Genomic DNA, 22,346 nt, shown 5'->3' with positions numbered 1-22,346 from the left:
CTGAAGACCAGTGTACCAACTAAACCATAGAACTAAGTGCCACATCCAGTTGTTTCTTGAACACATCAAGGATGGTGACTCTACTGCTTCCCTGGGCTGTTCTTCCAGTGCCTGACCACCCTTTCACTGAAAAATTCTTCCTGATGTCCATCCTGAACCTCCCCTGGTGCAGCTCAAGCCTGTATTCTCTCATCCTGTCATTTGATGCCTGAGAGAAGAAGAGACCAACCCCCACCTCACTACAACCTCCTTTAGGCAGTTGTAGAGAGTGATGAGAAGGTCCCCCTTGAGCCTTCTTTTCTCCAGGCTAACACCCTCAGCTCTCTCAACCACTCCTCACAGGACTTGTGCTCAAGAGCCTTCACCAGCTTCATTGCCCTTCTCTGGTTTCACTCCAGCAGCTCAATGTCTTTGCTGTAGTGAGGAGCCCAAAACAGAACACAGCATTTGAAATGTGACCTCATGGGAACAATGCCTGCCCTGCTCCTGCTGGCCACACTATTGCTGATCCAGGCCAGGATGCCATTGGCCTCCTTGGCCACCTGGGCACTGCTGGCTCATGTTCAGCTGCTGTCACCAGCACCCTCTGTCACCAGCACCCTCAGGTCCTTTTCCTCTGGGCAGCTTTCCAGGCATTCTGGCCCAGCCTGTGGCACTGCCTGGGGCTGTTGTGGCCCAAGGGCAGGACCCAGCTCTGGGCCTTGTTGAACCTCACACCATGGCCTTGGCCCATGAGCCAGCCTGTCCAGATCCCTCTGCAGAGCCTGCCTGCCCTCCAGCAGATCAACACTCCACTCCCACGCAGCTCGATCAGCTCGGTGTTATCTGCAAATTGAGGGTGCACTCAATCCCCTTGTCTAGATGATTGATAAAGCTATTAAAACAGAACTGGCCCCAGTACTGTGTTCTGGGGAACACCAGTTGTTAATGACCATCATCTGGATGTAACTCCATGCACCACCACTCTTTGTACCCGGCCATGCAGATGAATTTTTGAACAGTGATCAGTGTGTCTATCCAGGCCATGAGCTACTAGTTTCTCCAGGAGAATGCTGTGAGAGGCAATATCAATGGCTTTGCTGAAGTCTAGACAGACAACATCAACAGCTTTTCCCATGTCCAAGTCCATCGTGGATGCTCATTAAGGGATATCCTGTTGGTCAAGCAGGACCTGCTTTTTACAAACCCCTGCTGGCTGGGCCCGATTTCCTGCACGCCCTGTATGTGCTGTGTGATCATTATTAAGGTAATCTGTCCAATAACCTTTCATGGCACTGGGGTCAGGCTGACAGTCCCTGAAACTTCTTGTTGATGGGCATGACACTGACCAACCTTTGGTCCTCTGGGACCTTCCCAGTTAACCAGGACTGGTAATAAATGATGGAGAGCAGCTTGGTGAGCTCTTCGGTCAGCTCCCTCACCCTCCCATGGGTGAATCCCATCTGGCACCATAGACTAAGTGAGTATCTAAGTGGCACAGCAAGCTACTGAATACTTTCTCCTGGATTACAGGGGATCTGTTCTACTCCCTGTCTACCAGCTCAGGGAAACAGCTGTAGGGAAACTTTCTGACTGAGGCAAAGAAGGCATTAAGTACCTTGGCATTTTCTTTAGCCTTAGTGACAATATTCCCCTCCCCCCGACAATATTCCTGCCTACAATAAAACATGGAGATTTTCCTTGGCCCTCCTCTTGTTGTTGATGTATTTATAAAAACACTTTTTATTGTCTTTCCACAGCAGTGGCCAGTTGTAGTTGAACTTTCACCTTTTTAGTTTTTTCTCTACATGATCTCATCATATCCTTGTACTACTCTTCAAGAGGTGCCTGCCCTCTTTTCCAAAGGTCATAAACTCTTCTCTTTTCAGTGAGTTCCTATGAAAGCTCCCTGCTCCCTGTTCAGCCAGGCCACTCTTCTTCCCCACCATCTTGTCTTTTAACCCCTAGGGATGCTCCTGAGCCTTCAGGCCTGTGCAGGGGACTCTCCAAACCAGTGTCCTGAATAGGCCAGATTTCTTCCTTACTTTATCAAGAATTAAAAACTCTTATCATTTCATGGTCATTGTGCCCAAGACAATCTCCTTCCACCACATCTCCTACCAGCCGTTCTCTGTTTGTAAACTGCAGGTCTAGCAGGACCTCATTGCTGGTAGGCTCTTAACAGCTGCGTAAGGAAGTTATTTTCCACGTGTGGTGGGTTTTAGCACTACTTAAAGTCACCAGAGTACTTAGTAATTTCTTGATGTGAGATATGGATTAGGAGAAGGGTAAAACAGGCTTGAAACTGAAAAGGAATAAAGAAACTTTATTAACAGGACTACAGGAAATAAGAAACCAGAATAAAACTTCCAGAAACCTTTTCTCCTTCCACCCAACCTTTTTCCTTTCTCAGCTGACAACGTAGAGACAAAACCTGGGATGTTAAAGCAGTACTATCTTTACAATAGTCTTTTCATCAGTCTCTGTAGGGAGGGAAGTTTTCTCTTTTCATTCCACAGAAAGTTCTCAACAAGAAAACAGTTTTCTTGTGGTTTCTCATTTTTATGAATAGCGGCTGCCCAGGAAAAAACCTCTGCCATTTCCTCCCATTTTCACACCACTCAGAGGCATGTCCATGGGCCATGAACTCAAGGGGTATTATTTTAAGGATGAGTTATTCAAAGCCAAAGGTTCTCTTCATCTATCTCTGTAATCATCTAGGGGAACAGATGTTTTCTTCTTCTCTCCCTGGGGCAAAGGGTCTTCATCAGCTCTCACTTCTCTTTCTCTCTCTCTCTGTTCAAGCATCTCATGGGATCACAGTTACTCCACCATCTACTTAGCTCATCAAGAGATACCTTTGCTCAGGTTTACAGTTTGAATACTTCATCCCCCCAATACTCTCTAATGAATTAAAGGAGTATTTCAGAACGTTATTGTCCATCTCCATGGCCCTACCAAAAGAATATTTCAGCTTATTAAAGCATCTCCTCATTCTCCTTCCATCTGAGGCTTGATTCTTTCTCTTACTGACTTGATGTTTCGTGTTGTCTTTTACGTGTCAATCACTCCCACTTTCCTCTGTCTGGAGAGGAGATTAAAGTCTCTAGGTCTCATCTGTGTAGTGAAAGGGTTGAATCTGGCCCAAGCCTCGGCCAGGTATTCATGGTGTTGGATTTCAAACTGCTTTGATGCCTCTTTAGCCCAGAGCGAATGGTCCTTGGCCTGGAGCTCTCTGTGCCGGCCATGGGGGGAAATATCGGCGAGATGTCAGCAGCTGTGGCCTGGCCCAGCCTAGGACTGGGGGCCCCCTGGGAAGGGCTTCAGCCACCCCATTGGAATGGGACCTGGAGGGTTTCCCAGGAGCGGCTGCAGCAGAGCCTGGCCCAGCCTGGGGCCAGGGGGAAGCCCCGCAGCCTCCATCCCCTGCCCAGGAGCTGCTGCCCAGCCTGCACCGGGCCACAGAGGCCATGGGGGAGCAGGGCCAGCCACACTAGAGTGCCAATACCTTTGAAGGCCAGAAAGAAAGAGATAAGCAGTTCCCAGGCTTTTTAAAAGGTGGTATTCACAAAGGTGATCTTACTTTTCAGTGGTTAAAAATGCTGTCAGTTCTCAGAACTGGCCAGCTATTGGCCTGATCTCAAGCAGAGAGAAACTCCCAGCAGCCTCTCTGAGGTAAATCACTTTCCTGAGTGTTTTCCACTTTTTTTTTTGTTAATGTCAAACTACCACACCATGCATTCCAGGAACTTCCTAGACTGCCTCCTCTCTGCTGAATAGATATCTGGCAAGGTAAGACTTCTCATAAGAACAAGGTCCAGTGGTCATGAGTTTACTTACTAGCTGCTCACAGAATATTTTTTCCACCTCTTCATCCTGGTTGGGTGGTCTATAGTAGACTTCCACCAGGATGTTTGTGTTGTTAGTCCCCTGAGTCTTACCCATAGTTGTACAACCCTATCATCAGCTTAGCTCTGTGAAGTCAAAATGCTGCCTCTGCTTCCTGTCCTTCACCTTCTGAAAGCTTGTAGCTATCCATTGATGGATGTACAAGTAATGAAGTAAATGCTCAAAATCAAAAAAAGTGGCAATTTATTCAGCAGTTTTCCCCGTTTTTCAATATTCTCTGATCTTAATCATTGTTAAGGCTTATATAAGCATTGTTTTGCACAACTCAGAAAATGTTTCAGTTAGAGGCTTTATCTGCGTTAACTTGTCTGTAATTGGAAAAAAAACCTTTCCAGTAGCAAACTCCTTAATATATTAGTTAATACATGGAGTTACATGTTACATGTTAATACATGTAGTTAATACATGTCATTAGTTAATGACATGGAATAAAGGGAAAAATCAGCTGTGCTGGTTTAACAGCCTGGTAAAGAGAGTGAACTCCTATTAGACGTTGGAGACTGAGAGATACCTTCTTGAGAAAGTTCTCAAAAAGTACTGAAAATCTCTAAACACATCTAACGTTCAGACTGGTGTCTACCTTTAATAGGAAAGTTGTGTTTTTAATAGCCAACAGATAAAGCGGCAACTCTAAAGTTAATTTTAAACTCTAAAATGCATTTGATAATCTTGGCATTTGATAACTTGAAATATCTAGGAATAGTACAATGAAACAAAGTTGAGAGAAGCATGGATACACAAGAGTTAAATGTGGCAGGTAAAACTGACTCAGGTTTTAAAAGATACAAACTGTGTGCAGCTCTAAAAATAATTTTGCTTAACTTCAAGAATGGCAGCCTGCATCTTCAGATGTAGCAAAGCTGAGGTGGTGCTCTGTGCCGGTATCTCCCTGTCAGTGTACTGGCTTCCTATTTCTTATGTTTTTAAAAAATAATCTACTATTTGGTGTACGGTTTCCACAGTACAAACTGATAAATGTTTTATGCCTCCAGTATGAATCTCTGTTATTGTATTATGCTGTAAACTTAATGTCATCTTTAAATTCAGTGGAGTTAGATAATTTTAAAGCTAGTATAATTATGTTGCTTTACACGACCCAAAAGTGCTACTGAAATTCTGAAATTTTAACTAGGAAGTCACATATACACTCTAAGTATTTTGTCAAAATTCTCTAGGATTTCATATGGATGAAACATTTATCTTAGGACACTGAATTCTGTGATTGGTGGCCAGTGCACCTACGAGTAGTATTGTACATATATAATACAAGAAATTAAAGTATTTCTCTGGTGTCTGCAGTTAAATTTAATTGTCTACAAGTTTCACAGTGGCTTTGGAGCAATAATAACTAATCTCCCTCTATAAAGAAATTTTAGATACCATTGTCAAATATGAACTGCAGTTTCTTTGGCAAATGGTCAGAGTCCTTAATGTTATTTGCTTAATTCCTATCACTTATTACCACAAGAAAGAGAATCAAAGTTTACTTTTATTCCCGTTTCTAAATGAAAAAGAGCATGCTAGAATGTACCAATGGTAGGATTTTTTTTCTTAAATAGAAATGTCTATGAAAAAAAGAATTACAGGAAATGTGGTGAACTAATTATCCTTAAATCTTACTGGTATTTGTTCATGCTGTAGAAATAGGGTATACAAGACAAACAGAGGAAATACTGAAAAAATTATAAAATTATTGACATTGTAAAACACCTTTAAAATAATTGAATCCAGTTGTTTAACTCAGCATTAGCAAGGTCACCACTAAAGCATTCCCAAAGGGTCAGATCTACCGGTCTTTCAAATACCTTCAGCATGCTGACACAGCCACATCCCTGGGAAGCCTGGCCAATGCCTGACAACCCTTTCCATGAGGAAATGTGTGCTAATACTTATCTAAACCTCCCCTGGTGCAACTTGAGACCATTTCCTCTGTCCTGCCACTTGTGACTTAGAGAAAAGCCCAATCCCCAGCTCACTTTCACGTTTCTTCAGGCAGTGGTAGAGAGGGAGGGAGAAGGTCTTCCCTCCCTCATGACAAATTATCTGACAGAATTTACTTGGTATCACTTGCATTATCAGCAGCTGAAATACTTATTTTTAACAAAAAAGACTTCTACTTAACTGAGTCAAGGTCAGATCAATCTTTTTGAATGAATTCAGGTAAACTAAATGTTAAAGTTCAAAGCCTGGTATTTAAGGCTACCACTTAGAAAGTTTTTGTTTGCACAAGTATTTGCAAAGACGTTACGTGCACACTCATAAGAAGATGCAAGTATATCACCCACCATGACTCAAACTTTCTTTTCAAAGTGCTACTAGTCCTGACAAAGAGAGGGGGGAAAAACCAAGGTAAAAGCAATAAATCTTAGCACAGCATTCATGGCCTCAGTTAATACAGCCAGCCTTTCATTCTGGATTGCTCTCGACATAGGCAGTTCTATCAGGGGGCATCTCCCTTGCCAGAAAATTACTGTGTGAGCATTCAAGTTTGAGTGCTGCACAGACACTAGCTAACAGGGAGAAGCTCCACAGCAAATGACAGGATGCCCAAGGAAGTTACAGAATCCTGCTGCACTTTAGTAATCATCCCATCAGCTTCAGAACATAGTGTTGGCAGCTTCTGAGGCAAGTGGAGCAAAAAAGTACCCACATTGTTTTGGGACCATATGAGGGCAATTCTGGTTGGATTTGCAAAGAGGACAAAAGGAAAATTCAATTAAAATTGAATTGTTGTCTGTAACTACTTAAGATAGGATTCCATCATGAAAAAAAAAAAGAAGAAAATATAATTTGATATTGTATAACTGTACTCTGTTTCTTGGTTACAGTGTTTCTCTAGAAAACCATGAGTATATCTGTGATTAGTTTTTATCACAACATTAGAAAACTTCTTGGAGGTGTTAATTAAAAAGGTGAAAAGTTGGTGTCTCCAAAGAATACTGATATTTTAGTAAGTTTTATTTTCAGGTCCAGTAATTTCACTCAAAAGAAAAAGCAAAAAATCCCCAACCATAACCCACACAACCTTGCAGTCCCATTTGTCGTTCTTCGGACTACTGATACTGCGGCTGACCTGTCTTTTCTTTCTTTATGTGTAAAGTGCAAGAATTTGAATGGAAAATTATGTTTTGGATCATGCAGTTCCTCTGTATTATGCTGCAGAGATTGTCTGTGTCAGCAAAATGTGGCAATATCTAGGTCACTAAATTGCTCTACTCTTCTTAGAGAATATTCTATGCTGATGAATGATTGTCTTCCTAAGGAACACTTTTATTTTTTATAGAATACTTTCTAATTGCTTACAGCTGGATTTCTGTCTTAGAAAAAATCCTGAAATGCAATCAATATTCTTCATTGATTTTGTGGAGACAAAAAATACAACAAAGATTTCTGTTAAAGTTATAGTAAATATTTAGGCTATGTGTTGATACTGCTTTCCAGCATGAAATGAGATGGTGCTAAATATTTAATGTAAAGAAATCACATGCGAATGTTAAATAAGAGCTATTTTTGATCCTTGGTATTGGACACTTCGATTAAGTAAAGACTATGAATTCCAACGAATTCCAACAATGATTTTGTGTTTTTGAAAATGCTAAACTTCTGGTCTTGGTTTCACTGTATGTCCCCTAACTACCTGTAATAGTTGAACCCTGAGAGCAGGGATGTGTCCTCCAGCTTGTTTTCTAGAGTTTGTGCAAGAATGTCATGGTTTTAAGCCCAGCTGGAGATGAAACAGCATGCAGACACTCGATCAACTCCACTTCTCTTCCTCCCCAGCCCAGTGGAATGGGTAGGAGAATCAAAGTAAAACTTGCATGTTGAGATAAGAACAGTTTAATAATCGAAAATAAAGCAAAATGTGGTAATAATGGTAAATTATGGTAATGATAATAAAAAGGAAAAAAATGCTTGATTCACTTGCTCACCTCCCACTGACTGATACCGGACCTCTCTTCCTGTACCCAGCCCAGCCCTTTCTAGGTAACTCCCCTCAGTTTATATACTGGGCATGATGTTCTGTGTTGTGGAATCTCCTTTTAGTCATTTCTGGTCACCTGTCCCAGCTGTGCTCCCTCACAGTTTCTCGTGCTCACCTCCTCACTGGTGGAGCAGTAGACAAGGAAAACAAAATCCTTAACACGGGATAAACACAACTTAGAAAAAGCCCAAAACATCAGTGTGTTACCACCATTCTCATTCTGTATCTAAAACACAACAATGGAACAGCTACTGAGAAGAAATTACTGTAGCTGAAACCAGGACAAAGCCTTGGGACAACATACCAAGAGAAATACTGAGTGGCACCTCCAGCGTGCTGTTTGCTACAGCTCAACTACTGTTTTTAGCTTGCTTTTGGACAAAATTAAGTTTTTCAGAATTAAGTAGAAGCGAAAAATAGATAAAGAATCCGAACAACCTTCCGCCTCTCAAACAACACAATTGAGTAAGTCACTGGCCTACTAAAATCCTTCCAGCCCCAGAATGGAAAGGGTGTATTTCTTTTTCCATTGGCAAGAACACACAGGAAGAGAAATGGTAGATCCCAGTGGAAAGAGCAAGTCAGTTCCCTCTCCTTAAGATGCTTGGCAAAAGGCTGTGGTGCAGAGGTGTTGCATTCTGGGACTGCAGGATCATTTCCAGGGAGGCTACGGTTATTGGTGTCTGGCATGAGAATTCAACTAGATGGGTTTCTGCTTGGTTAAGCTCAGGAAACCATTTATTCAGCTTTAATCAGGGACAGAGAACCCAGAAAAGGCAGGGTGGTGGGTTTTATGGGGCAGAGCCAAGGTGGAGTTTAAGGTCGGGATCTAAAAGGGATATAGCAAGGGAGAAATCCCAGGGGCTCAAACCAATCAGAACACCCTGGGCTGCCACCCCACGAGGGTCTGGGGTGGGGGGCAGCTCTTTCTGGGCTCACAGGGCCCATCCCCTGAGGCAGAGGGATGGAGTTTATTCTTCCCTTAAAGCCACACCTCTCACTTTAACAATCCTTATATGAAACTAAATTTTTGCCTCCATGGGCGGAGGCTCCTCACAACTGTCCCTCTTTTAATTAATTTTTGATTAAGAGCTTAGAATGTTTCTAAAACTTACACTGTAGAAAACCCAACTCTCCCACAAATCCTCCCTTGCCGTGCCTTGTGGGGCATCAAAACACTATTACCTAACACTAAAACACATTAAGCAAACAAACAGAAAACAAGCAAAATTAGAAGCAAATACTTAGAACCCAGACAGCAGCTGGGAAAATCAAGCAGTGGTGGTAGTTAATAAAAACTTAAAGGTTTTATATTTCAGCCTCTTCCAGTTCTTGATTTTCTTCTTAGGGAGTGGTTCTTTGATCTCCTCTTATATTCTATTCACCAATACTGAAAACTGAACACCAACCTTTTCTCCCCACACAGGTTAGCTACTCAGCACAAATCAAAACTGAAACCTAGAAAATAAACAAGCTAATAAATAGCCACTGATTCATCTCTTTTATCAACACTAGCAAAATCCACTGGAGTAAGGAAACTCAAAAACGCACTTCATGAAGCCACACATTTCCAGCCTACTCAAATAAATGAAGCACCATTAGGAAAACAAGAAAATCCACAGAAGCCAGAAGGAACCTGCTAGCTGCCCTTATTTCGTACCATTCAATTATTTTTTTCAGCAGTAAGCAGCATTCAGCAAATGAAAGTTACAGGATGATGAAAACAATTAAGAGTATCTAAAGTTTAGAGCACATCTGGATCTCACAGAACACAACCGTACTTTTACCTAGCGCTAGCACTAACTCACTCTGATTCACTAAGCTGTGACATATCCACACACCAGCACTTCACCAACATCCACCTGTGTGAGGTGCCTCCACCTATGGAGGCAAAGATTTAGTTTCATATAAGGATTGTTAAAGTGAGAGGTGTGGGTGTAAAGCCTGGGAAGAATAAACTCCATCCCTCTGCCTCAGGGGATGGGCCCTGTGAGCCCGGGAAGAGCTGCTCCCCACCCTGGACCCTCGTGGGGTGGCAGCCCAGGGTGTTCTGACTGGTGTGAGCCCCTGGGGTTTCTCCCTTGCTATGTCCCTATTAGACCCTGACCTTAAACTCCACCTTGGCTCTGCCCCATAAAACCCACCACCCTGCCTCTGTTCTGGGTTTTCTGTGTTTGATTAAAGCTGAAAAAATGGTTTCCTGAGCTTAACCAAGCAGAAACCCATCTCATTGAATTCTCATGATCCTGCAGCCCCAGAACGCTACAAATGGCGGAGAATTCAGGCTACCAGCAAGGTATCAGGAGAGAAGTGCCACCGGCTCCACAGTGGACACCCCATAAGTCCCTGGCTGATGCTTTGATAGCATAGTTCTTCTATGTGTAGAGGGGACTGGTGATATTAGCAGTTTTGGTTAGGGCTCTCTAATTCTTCATTACATAGTTAGGATTATTTTGGTCCTCTGGGTACTGTTTCAATCCTCTCAGTCTCCTGTGTCTTGGTTTAACACCATCCTGAAACAAAGTGCTTGCTCCTCTCAGCCCCTGGTAGAATGCAGGGGAGAATTGGAAAAAAAGGTAAACCCCATGGACTGAGATAAGAACAGTTTAATAATTGAAATAAGCTATTTTGATAATATAGTAAGAATTAGATGCAAGACAAGAAGAGTGAGAAGGAGTGAAACCCAAGATAAAGTTGTTGACTGACGCCAGACTTCTCCCACAGCCATGATCAGCCTCTCCTGGCCAATTCCCATCAGTTTATACACTAGGCATGACATTCTATGGCGTGGAACATCCCTTTGGCCAGTTCAGATCAAGTGTCCCAGCATTACTCTGTCCTGGCTTCTTGTGAATCCCCTTGCTGTCAGAGCGTGGGAAACTCAAAAGTCCTTGATGGGCTAAGAAGAAACTTTATCCCAGCTGAAAAAAGGACCCCTGTCTGATGCTTTTCCGAATTGTTAGGGTCTCTCACAACTCTCAGACACCCCTTGTCCATGCTTACACAAGGTTTCAGAGAAAGTACTGGCATTTCTGAGTACTACTCTTGTTGCTTACTGTGTCTGTTTTGTGGGACCACTTGGTGACTTTCACTCAGTATAAATGTATGTAAATTTTAATGCCTGCTCTCAGGGGCAGTGTCACACTAGGTGATTTTGCTAGTCATTGTAATGATTCTTTTATACTGCAGCTCCTTTTAAGATGTGATTTGTTTTCAGATGCTAGTGCTGGAAAGCTTTTTGTTGTTTAGCTGATATGTGGAACCTGAGAAGTCTACCAACCTTTTCTACTTGAAGCTAAGGGTACTTAATTATTATTGCTCTCTTTCATAAAATTAAATCAGTAATTACTCATGCATTCTTCAGTGGTAGCTGTGTGGCAACGTGTGTTTTCTGTGGATAGGTTAGATCAAAGTGCTGGCCTGCAGGTTGTATTTTTCCCTTTGGTGGGATGAAGTGCAGTTGTTTTGATGTTAGGTTTGATGGATTTGTTTGCCACTGCATTCATTAGCTTCACATCAAAAAACTGACAGGCTGTTAAATGAAACTTTGGCTTAGATTTTCAGCTTGACTGTTTCAAGACCTGTGTGAAGATATTTTGTTTTTGTGCTGCAGCAGCCTCAAGCAGTTATGACTGTTTCAGAGGGAAGAAAAGTTATTTAATATCTTGATTTATTTGGGTACAAGACTCATTGTCTTGAAGATAGCCATGTCCAGCTTATGTTATTCAAACAGTATATTTATTTTGAAATATATATTGAGACACAATATATATTATTTAACTGATTTTATCAGAGGAGAAATGATACTTACTGCATAAAAATGCTTCCACCTCTCAAAATTTATTGAGGTAATAATTTTTTTTCAATGAGGATTGTGCTTAGGTTGCTTTTGTACAATAAAATGCCTGTTCAAAAAGAAAAAATATCCAACTCAGTTGTACCATTTTTTTTTTCGAATATGAGTGAGTGAAATTTAAAGGTCTAGATTTAAAAAGTATCTCCCTACCCCAACTGCAGTGTTTTAGTACTGAATGTCAGAAATAGCTATGTGCATATGCTCATCAGTTATTAATCTATCAACTTACTTTATTTGTTTGATTTTCAAAATATTTTTTAAACACTGCATGTTGTTGATACATTTGATACCAGTCTGCAGCAATACCAGCATCATTCATGCTGTACAAATCAATGTTTTTACTTTCTAGATCATAATTAGACACTTTATATCACTGACTTGTCTGCTAATGAAATTTTACAAGGTTTCTGGAACCAAACATGCCTTCCATTTCTGGTCTGCGTTGTTAGTAGATTACTTCAGAGCAAATCTTGTGCATTCTGCTTTTTGACATTTTGCTTCATAACAACAATGCCACTCTCAGCTTTGCAGTTGTAATGGAATTTTCTATTTTGTTTTTTCTTTATTTCTTTTACGTTGATATCTTACTTATATATTTTTTTCCATCTGATTACCATCATTTGCTGCCTCTGTTTAGTTCTTACATCACAAACTCATAATTTCCACAGAACAGCAGCTATTAAAATTTCCCACTCTAAAATTTATTTGTGGAATGGGAGATTGTGAGTCTCCCACACGGCAGTAACTTGCACAATTGTAGATTTCTAGTACTGTGACATTTTGAATTAAGAATTAGGTTTTAGAAGTAGAAAGGAATAGTAGTAGTCACAATAATTTTACCTGTTCTAGTACAATAATCTATTGTTTTTTTGAACCTTGATAGAGCATATGGTTATAAAATCATATGAAATGTCATATGGTGGTGTTCCTGTGTTCCGACAGTCTAAGCTATGTTATATGCAAGTACTGATGTCTGAGTAGTGTATTCGGTGGTTCTGAAGTTCTAGTATATTCTCATGAATCTTCCAACATTATAGCACAACTTATTTCTGTGAGATGCAGAGTGCACGTAAATAGCATTATGCCTGTATATTTCTGGCACAGGGCTCTTATGCGAGCTGCTGCACTGTTTATTAAATAAAAGTTGAACCAACAATACTACCACTTCTTTATTACATGAAGTTTTGATTTAGTAAGGAGAGAGAATTCTATAAAGTAATGTTTTAAAAGTTGGAGTACATTCTGACAACTGTGAGCGAGTGGAAATGATGGAATCTAATCTTCCTTTTTTTCCCTTAAGTGTTATCCATGAGGTTCCATTTATCAAAGTAAAAAATATAACAAGTTGGCATACTTGGTGGATGTTTAGAAGTTTATATTAGCTTTCACTTAACAAGGTGATATTTTTAAAGAAAAAAATCAGTAATACATAATAAACTTGCCTTTCAGAGTATAATTTATTTAAAATTTTGAGTAAATCAATAATTTGCCTTTCCTTTTTGTGCGAAGGCAGATTATATTTATCCTCAATTTGCTGAGAAAAAGTTTTGCCTCTGCATTAATTTCTGTCTGTACATTAATGTCATAGTCTGTAGAGAGAGATTATTTTCATTCCAGGCTTTTAAAGAAAGTAGAATTTAAGTAAGAAATTATTTTCATAAATATGAGATTCACAGAACAAACTCTTTGGGCTTGAATCAGCTGCTGAAAGACAGGTGTCAGACGCCATCTCAGATATTTTTCCTTCCTCTGCCTAGGCAGAAGAGTACAAATCTCCAGGAATGCATTGTAATATTTAGAGCTCAGTCAGACATCATATATATCAGAATGTGGTTCAGGTGTCACTGCATGCCTGGGCAATTGAACTGAGTCACCTGTCACTGTGTTCCTTTTACTTATACCCTTTGCAAATGTAAGACTCATTCTTAAGATTAACTGCATTCTTGTACTCTGAGAGGAAGTCAGTTCTTCAGCCTTGCTAGATTAATTTAGCATTTTGGCAGGGGGTGATGACCTATTGTGATAGGCCAAAAGATTACCTAAATGTAAGGATTAAGTTCTCTTAAAACTGCCAGCCCCCAACTTTTCTTATAAAGCAAAACCTCCAAATACTCCTACTAGTGCTAGTTACATGCCTTTTTAAATTTATATAATTTGGAACCATTTTCACTCTGTATTTGAACCATCAGAGAGTTCAAGATACTAGAACCATTCTGCTTTGTTCTTCCATGCAGTTTCAGTTGTCTGTGACATGGTTTGGAACTGAAATGTGTCTTTTGTTTTGTTTGTTAGTTGGTTTTGTTTGATTGTTTTTTCTTTCATATTTTTTTTTCCTTTTTCATCTCTTCTGTATATAGAGATAAAACTTTCTATAAGGATGATTTTCACTTGGTTAACTTTTGTATCTACTGGGAACATCTACACATCTGCTGGTCCTGCGGTTGGTACTGTAGTAGTACCAGCAACAGGAGTTGCTGATTTGGCTCAGGCCAAACATTGTAGAGATAAGCATGTACTTGAAATTTTCTCTCTGTTTTTCTGAGAGTCCAGGGAATATTATCTAAAAATGAAGAAAAATAGCAGTATCATAGATTTGAAGCACATGATTTATTTATTTCCTGCCTCTGAAAGAAAACTCTGTAAATATAAATGCACAATTCAAAATCCTTGGCTTAGAGTAGTAGAGAAGGCATCTATGAATGAAGCGAAATAAATTACATACTCACATCCTGCGGTAACTACACCAGGGTAAATAAAGTATAGGCATTACTTTTAGTATCAGTGAGCTTATGTAGCTTAGGAGATATGTGAAACAGGAACTGAACACAGGCAGATGCCTCAGCTGCATGTTTGGTCTCCCCACTGTGCTTGCTATTTGAATGAGTAGAACTTATTCATATGCTACTAGTTAGAAATTATTAATCTCTGAAAGCCCTGAAAAGGATCTGAAATGAATTGTCTAACTTGCACTGGTTTGATTTTGGATAAAACCCACAACAAAACATACTACTATGCTTTTCAAAAAGGAGGAGAAAAATTTTCTGAAATGTTTTCTAGCAAAAAATTTGAATTAAAACCTCAGTGCTCAGTGTGGTTGTATTCAGTTTTAAAGGTTTGTCTTTCTGCATGAAGTGTGAACAACCTTTATGTTGCTGTGAGAAAAGGTAGAATCAATCACCTTGAAGGTGTCATCTTTTTCTGACGATATATGGCCACTTCTTAATTCAGATTAAATATTAACACAAAAAAATCCACATTGAAGTTTTAGAGCAAATGTACTTCCATATGGTTCATTACAAAACCTTGCATTCATCCTGAGAGTGAAATAAGTTACTTCATTCTTTCATAACTAATGTAATCAAGTAAGTGCAGTTAAGACTGATTCTCTATTTGTATGTAATATCTTCTCACGTGTTCAACCATCTTATGAGATAAATTACTGTCTTTCAGATCTTAACAACAAAATCACCTGATCCCACCTTTGCCATGTAACATTGCACATTCTTGGAATTTTGAGGGAAAATTTTGACCTGAAGTTTCATATATTTTTATGTATTTATATATAAAAAAACCATAGCTTGCCCTAGGAAGCTAGAACAGTGCTTTCTTCTAGAGGGCAGTCCAGTCGGAAATATCCAGCAAATACCTGAATGAAAAATAAAAAGGTCATTTTTCCTGTTCTCATTGTGCTTATAGCTGGATTTTCCAAGTTTTTCCAATGAAGTTACTTCAGTTACATATGCTAAATATGTTATTATAGTTCAGTAAATGCAGTGTTTCAGTTGCTTTTTCAATGTTTGTTGAGAACAAACACAATATAAAAGAAAGACACAGAGGTCTGGGTATTTTGATGCATTACTGGTGAGTTCTGTGGGATGAACCTATGAAACAACCAATACATTGTTGTTTCCAGTGATTGAGGAAGACTGTAAAATTTACTCTTAAAGGGGAAAGTTACAATAATGTAACCGCACAAATCCCCTTCTCTATGTTCTTCTCCCCTTTTTATGTAGGTGATTACAGGATGTTGTTACACTGGGATTAGTGTATCAGCCATTAAGTTGTTATTTAGGCTATAAGAATTTGTCCTATAGTCTAAGATTTAATAAGATTTTGCTAAAAATATCCAGGTAGGTGACATTTAGTATGTCTGTTGAATGTTTTTGAAACAGACTGTAAGTTAATACTTTGGCAGATGTGTCTGAAGTTAAAAATAATTCCAGTACTTTATTGTAAATCACATTATTTGTTGGTTTCTATGTTCTTTACATGTATGAAAGAAATATTTCAACTCAGATGACTTAAATTAGTTTTACTGCTGGAATTTAAAATTATGCTATGATATGAAAGAATGTACTGGGTGATGCTGATGTTCTGTGAGTCTTATTGGATTGCTGTTTGGGTAATGGGGTTTGAGTGAGTCTACATACAATACATTTTGGCAAAATCTTCACAAAGTTATTGATAGTTACATTTCTTTTTTGTGTGGATGAAATATATAAGTAGAGGTGACTTCATGTTGTGTTGAAGTTTTGCTGAAGAAATTGCATGGACTTTGAAGCTGTAGAGAGTTCTACCTTGGCCAGAAGTGAGTCTTGTATCTGTTCTTACTTCATGTCCAATTCCCTTTAAGCTGTAAGTAGAGTCTCAAATGAGTGATAAGAAGAGGATAAAGAAATAATGTCCTAGATCTTGCTGTGAGTAAAGCAAGCAAAGAGTTTCAGTCACTCACATTGGACAAAAGAATAAGGGGTGGCTGTCAGGGTTACTGTATTTTATACAAGTTTCATGATGGGTAAAGAAAAGAGACTCTTGTTTACTTTGGGAGGCAAAATCTTACTATAACTAGGTAGGACAGTATAACAAACACAAATAACTGACTTAAAGTCTGCATATCATGTGTCTGTTGTATCTGTGTTTATAAAGCAAACTGCTTGGGGGTAGTGGAATTACTAAAATGCTTTTGTCCTGAAAAAAGCTGTTAAATACTAAGAGATAAAGGTCAGATTCTTGAAAAAAATATGGAATGTTTCTAAAAATTAATGTTTGGTGACATTTTTATCAGATGTGGCATCGGTATGAGAATATCAAAAAGTAAAAAAATGTAAGTGTTGAAATGGGATTGCCCTACATGGAATATAGCTTCAGAAAGATAATAATTATGTTAAAGATATTATGTGCTAGAGTTTGCAGGGAGTAAGATGTGACCATTGTCATTTTGCTTGATGTGATTACAGGCATTTATGGTTTGAGTTGACTTCAGTGTTACACTGGCTTAACTGAAAGCTGACTTGGTCAAATAATGTTGTGAACGAATTACAAAGGATTTTATTTTTAGATTTTTATTCAAATGCAGTTAAATTGTGGGTTTGGCTAAATTTCAAATTTTGAGATAGGGAATATACCCTTCAATTAGGATAGAGAAGCTGTGAATAAAGATGAGACCAGTAGTAAGCTACATCATATAACTAGATCTGTATAGCAGCAACTATCTTCAAATAAATTTCAGACAATCCTCTACCCTAAAACAGAGGAAGGCTGTGTGTGGAAAATATGCAGGACCTATGAAAGAGAGAGAAGAAGCAGTGAAGAAAACAGACATGGGTTCCTGAGGCACTCAAAGTGTGGTCTTGAGAAAAGTGAGACATCTAAAGGCCTGAGGGAGGTGCACATAGCATTTCTGTGCTTGCTATTTTATTGCTTTTTGTTTTTGGTCACGGTTGTCTATAGAGGATAAATATTTTTTACCTGTGTCCTGGCAGATTAGTCTCAAATAAATACCTGCTTGCATCATGAATTTAATTTTGTACAAGGAATGGTGTCAAGTGTTGTTTAGTACCCTGAATAAGTAGGGTATTAAAACAGTTAGATTTATGCAAAATCAGAAGCGTTTTGTTGATTTTTTATTTTTTTTTTAAATTTTAGACTGGACTTCAGTACAATAACCAGATATTGGACTTTTTTCTTAATACAGAAATGCTATGAGAGTTTAGGATGGTTATGCCTTAAAAATCTGACTGTCTTGGTCTTGGTCCAAATCTGGAGAGGAAAAATTTTGAGGTTTTCTCTAAAGCTGTAGCTTTAGAGAAATGAATAATTTAAAATCAAGTTTTCATAGAGTTTGGTTAGAAAGGAGTAAGTTAGAATTAAGTTGTCAGTAAAGGTTTTGTCCTTTTTTTTTAGTAAAGGTTTGTATTCTACCTAATTAAATAGAGTTTAATTGCTGGTGCCTTAATAAAGTAGTGGTTGGACATGGGCCCTTGTATATTCCTATTGCTCTTACATCGCTCTTATAGCTGCTGGATCCCCACACATCTACATCCTGTAATCCTTGTTAAACTTATGTCAAATTCTGGATAAAGGCAGTTTGTTTTCCAGTTGTATCATACACAATCCTGCAGGTTTGCTATTTAAGGGTAAGAATTAGGGACTTAGCACAGGTATGTTTACAGGGCTTTTCTTGTAATTCTCTTTGCAGTAGCAGTTAAAATTGTATGTGTTTTACTTGTCACTATTTAAAGTTCATATTATATTATAGCTTATATTATAAAATTTATGTTTTAAGAGCATTCTAGTTGAATTCTGCCCTATGAAAGTAGTTTTCACTACAAAATAGTTTATTTTTAATTGTTATAAAGCAGTTCTTTTACCATCTGTTTAAAAAAAGGAAATGCTATATTAATGTAAAAGTGTTTCATGTGTTCATAATTAGCATCAGCAACTCCTTGTATATGACTCAACTGAATGGGTGATAGTATTTTTGAAACAGGACAGTTCCATAGTTTTTCTGTTTATGATTTCTTAAGTCCTGAATGTCTTGTAAAACAAACTAAACAGTTGAGAGCATCCCATCAAAGACAGTATCACTGGTATCTTTTTAGGAAATTATTTGAATATTTCAATTCCCCCTTCCCCTTGCTTGCAAAGTGATCAGAAAGAGTTAGCCCTAGTGAGTAAATATAAATAAAGAGATGATGCACAATCTTAATTTAGAGGATTTCAGTAAGGCATCTTTACATACAGTATTTGCACTATTAGCAACATGCTGGGCCAGGTAGGTGGTTTGCCTTGTCATATTTATTCTCTTTCCCTCAGGTACTTTGTTTTGATTATAATAACAACAGGTTCTTTGAAACTCAAAAGGTGGAAGCTTGTTAGCAATATTTATCAGTTTCTGATGACCAAATCATTAAAAGGAAGAGGCTATGAAAAGTCTTCTAATCTTTACCACTGTAGATGTTTGGCATCTGAAATACAGCACTTGCCCATGTATTGCAGGAGGGAAGCAGATTTACAAACTTTTAACCAGTTAGCCATTACCACTGTGGCACACACATATATAAAAATAAAATAATGCATATAAAAATTAGTTATATTCAATATAAAATCATCTCGATGTTTGTTTCTTAAGCATAGAAACATATCAGAGATATACCAAGGTACACATTTTAGATATCTTAAATCACTCTTCATTTTTTCTTTGTTATTATAGGATCTTCTGCTCAGAAAAAGATTAAACTCTGTCATGTGGGTCTGTTGGCTGTAGCTGAAAGATCCTTGTGGTCTTTCTTTAATGGTGTTGGCAAGTTTTGTTGCTTGGTCTTGCAACCTAGTCTGTCAGACTTTTTTTTAAAAAAAGCTGCCCCTCAGTCATTTAAAGGCTGCAGTTATTGAATCTGATATTCAGAATTATGACATCCTTGCTCTAATTGTGGGGATTTAATTCAGAGGGCTTTTTAGATTAAGAAATCTTTGAAACATTGTCATGCTTGTGAATTTCATGATTTTGTGGGGGGTAGAATATAGAAATAAATTTAAGAAAATCTGCTCTTGCAGCATGTAAATGAAATGCTAACTTTGTAATGCAATAAGGATTTTTTTACTTTTTATTTTTTGAGCTACCTTTGAGAGAACTTATTTTGACAAGATTCTACAGCTAACCAAATTTTTCTGTTTCTGACTTTTGGAAGGTACTGAGCACATTCATGCCCATTTTGCCTAGCTAGCATAGTTCACCATCTCTAAAAACCAAATTATATTTAATTTCAAACAGAATTCTAGTGTTAATAATGACTAGCAGAGGGTCCTGGTAGTGTCTTGCAGGGATCTCCTGCATTTTTTTGACACTTCAACATGTATGAGAAATGCTACTTGTGTTTTTGTAGGCAGATTCATATTTTCAGTGAGCTAGGTATTCTGCCATGTACTCATCAGGTACTTGTCTTGCAAGTGAAGAGAATGGATAACTTGAATAGAACTGTTCAATTACTTGTGAACATGGGGTCTGCACAATCAAATGAATAGTGATAGTGTATTAACTTTAGATAGAATAAGTCTAGAGAGTGGATTTTTCTTACCCTGACTTTGTTGCTAAACTCCAATAAGTAACCTAATCAGTACTTTATTTCATAAAAATGATGTGTCTAGCACATAATCATTAATTTAGAATAATGTGGAATTTTCCTGACTTCTGTGCTGCTTATAAATTTGTTACAAAACACTTTGACATGGAAAAGCTTTGAATCCAAAGAGAATAAATTTAATGTGAATGCCTTTAATTAAATTTGCTTAATTTAAGTAATGTAATTTGTATTGATTATGCTTCTGCAGTTCATTTGGATTTTTGTTTTTAATTAAGATTCAGTAATCTTGTTTTACCTTCCAGAGCTATTAATAAAATGACAGTGAATAAAAAGCATGTTAATTAAGTTAGCATTTATATACATTTATTAAACCAAAAGCATGTAATATTTATTTTTTTTTTCCCATGAAGGTATCATATACAGAGGAATATTTATTAGAAGGACAACAGTACAATTTTAATTGAATTTTCCTTTTGTCCTCTTTGCAAATCCAACCAGAATTGCCCTCATATGGTCCCAAAACAATGTGGGTACTTTTTTGCTCCACTTGCCTCAGAAGCTGCCAACACTATGTTCTGAAGCTGATGGGATGATTACTAAAGTGCAGCAGGATTCTGTAACTTCCTTGGGCATCCTGTCATTTGCTGTGGAGCTTCTCCCTGTTAGCTAGTGTCTGTGCAGCACTCAAACTTGAATGCTCACACAGTAATTTTCTGGCAAGGGAGATGCCCCCTGATAGAACTGCCTATGTCGAGAGCAATCCAGAATGAAAGGCTGGCTGTATTAACTGAGGCCATGAATGCTGTGCTAAGATTTATTGCTTTTACCTTGGTTTTTCCCCCCTCTCTTTGTCAGGACTAGTAGCACTTTGAAAAGAAAGTTTGAGTCATGGTGGGTGATATACTTGCATCTTCTTATGAGTGTGCACGTAACGTCTTTGCAAATACTTGTGCAAACAAAAACTTTCTAAGTGGTAGCCTTAAATACCAGGCTTTGAACTTTAACATTTAGTTTACCTGAATTCATTCAAAAAGATTGATCTGACCTTGACTCAGTTAAGTAGAAGTCTTTTTTGTTAAAAATAAGTATTTCAGCTGCTGATAATGCAAGTGATACCAAGTAAATTCTGTCAGATAATTTGTCATGAGGGAGGGAAGACCTTCTCCCTCTCTACCACTGCCTGAAAGAACCTGAAAGTGAGCTGGGGATTGGGCTTTTCTCTAAGTCACAAGTGGCAGGACAGAGGAAATGGTTGCACTGGGGGAGGTTTAGGTTAAGTATTAGGGACAGGTATTAGGTGAGTATAGGGAGGTTTACTTAAGGTATTAGGACACATTTCCTCATGGAAGGGGTTGTCAGACTTCCCAAGGACCTTGCTAATGCTGAGTTAAGGGTTGAACTTGATTGTTCTAAAGGATTATTCCAAAGGAAATTATTCAGTATTAGAGCAACAGCTTTAAAAATGGTGAGCTAATTACACTTCAGTGTTACAGCTGGGATCAAAATGATATGGGATTTTGACAAACTAGGCAGAAATATCCAGCAGTTTATGTCCTGAGGTGCTTTCTGGGCTCTCATTTGGTCATTGTATCTCCTCAGAGTTCATTTGAGATTGTATTTTTGGTCCATTTTATTGTTCTTCATGATGAAATTGTAACAGTTAGCAAACTTTTCTGGGAATTTTCCATGAGTTCTTTCTGCAGTTATGACTATTCCTGCCTCTATTCATGGATTGGAAAGACACTTACTTTTCCAAATTGTTTCTTCATTACTTTTGTATGTAGGCACAGATTTGTGTGTTTGCCTAGCCTGTGGTTGTGCTTGCCTTTCAAGTTTATTTGTGATTAAGAATTTTAAAAGTAATTAAAATGATGTTGTGTTAAAGCATTTTGAAACAGCATAGTTGCTTATTTATCATGTTTATTCATCTCTTACTTCCATAAGATAATGCACAGTGGGTCTTCCCGTCATTAGTGTAAACTGCTAATTGTACTTATATGTTGTTCTTTAGAGTCCTGCTAACCAAGATGATATAGCAAGAAATTATGTACAAAAATCTCTGTTTAAAGTATTATATAGATGCACTATTTGCAATTTGCAAGTATTAAATTAATCTATTTTTATTAAACAATAATGGATTTAGAACTTTCGCATAAATGTTCAGCAAACATTTTATGGTTATGTTAGTAATACAATTAATTATGAAAATTCCTTGCTTTGGTTATCTTTTTGCCCTTATGTAACTTATAAGTGAATT

The 22,346-nt window shown here is 38.2% G+C and overlaps 1 protein-coding gene across 4 annotated transcripts in view; it reads left to right on the top strand.

The window, feature by feature from the left end:
- KDM4C (lysine demethylase 4C) overlaps positions 1 to 22,346 on the top strand; it is a 258,313-nt gene that overhangs the window by 47,580 nt on the left and 188,387 nt on the right. The gene's annotated exons all lie outside the window — the stretch shown is intronic.

Source organism: Poecile atricapillus, chromosome Z, assembly GCF_030490865.1.
Source record: "Poecile atricapillus isolate bPoeAtr1 chromosome Z, bPoeAtr1.hap1, whole genome shotgun sequence".
NCBI classification, from domain to species: Eukaryota; Metazoa; Chordata; class Aves; order Passeriformes; family Paridae; genus Poecile; species Poecile atricapillus.
Note: the sequence above shows the minus strand (reverse complement) of the source record. Positions and strands in the feature narration are given on the sequence as shown.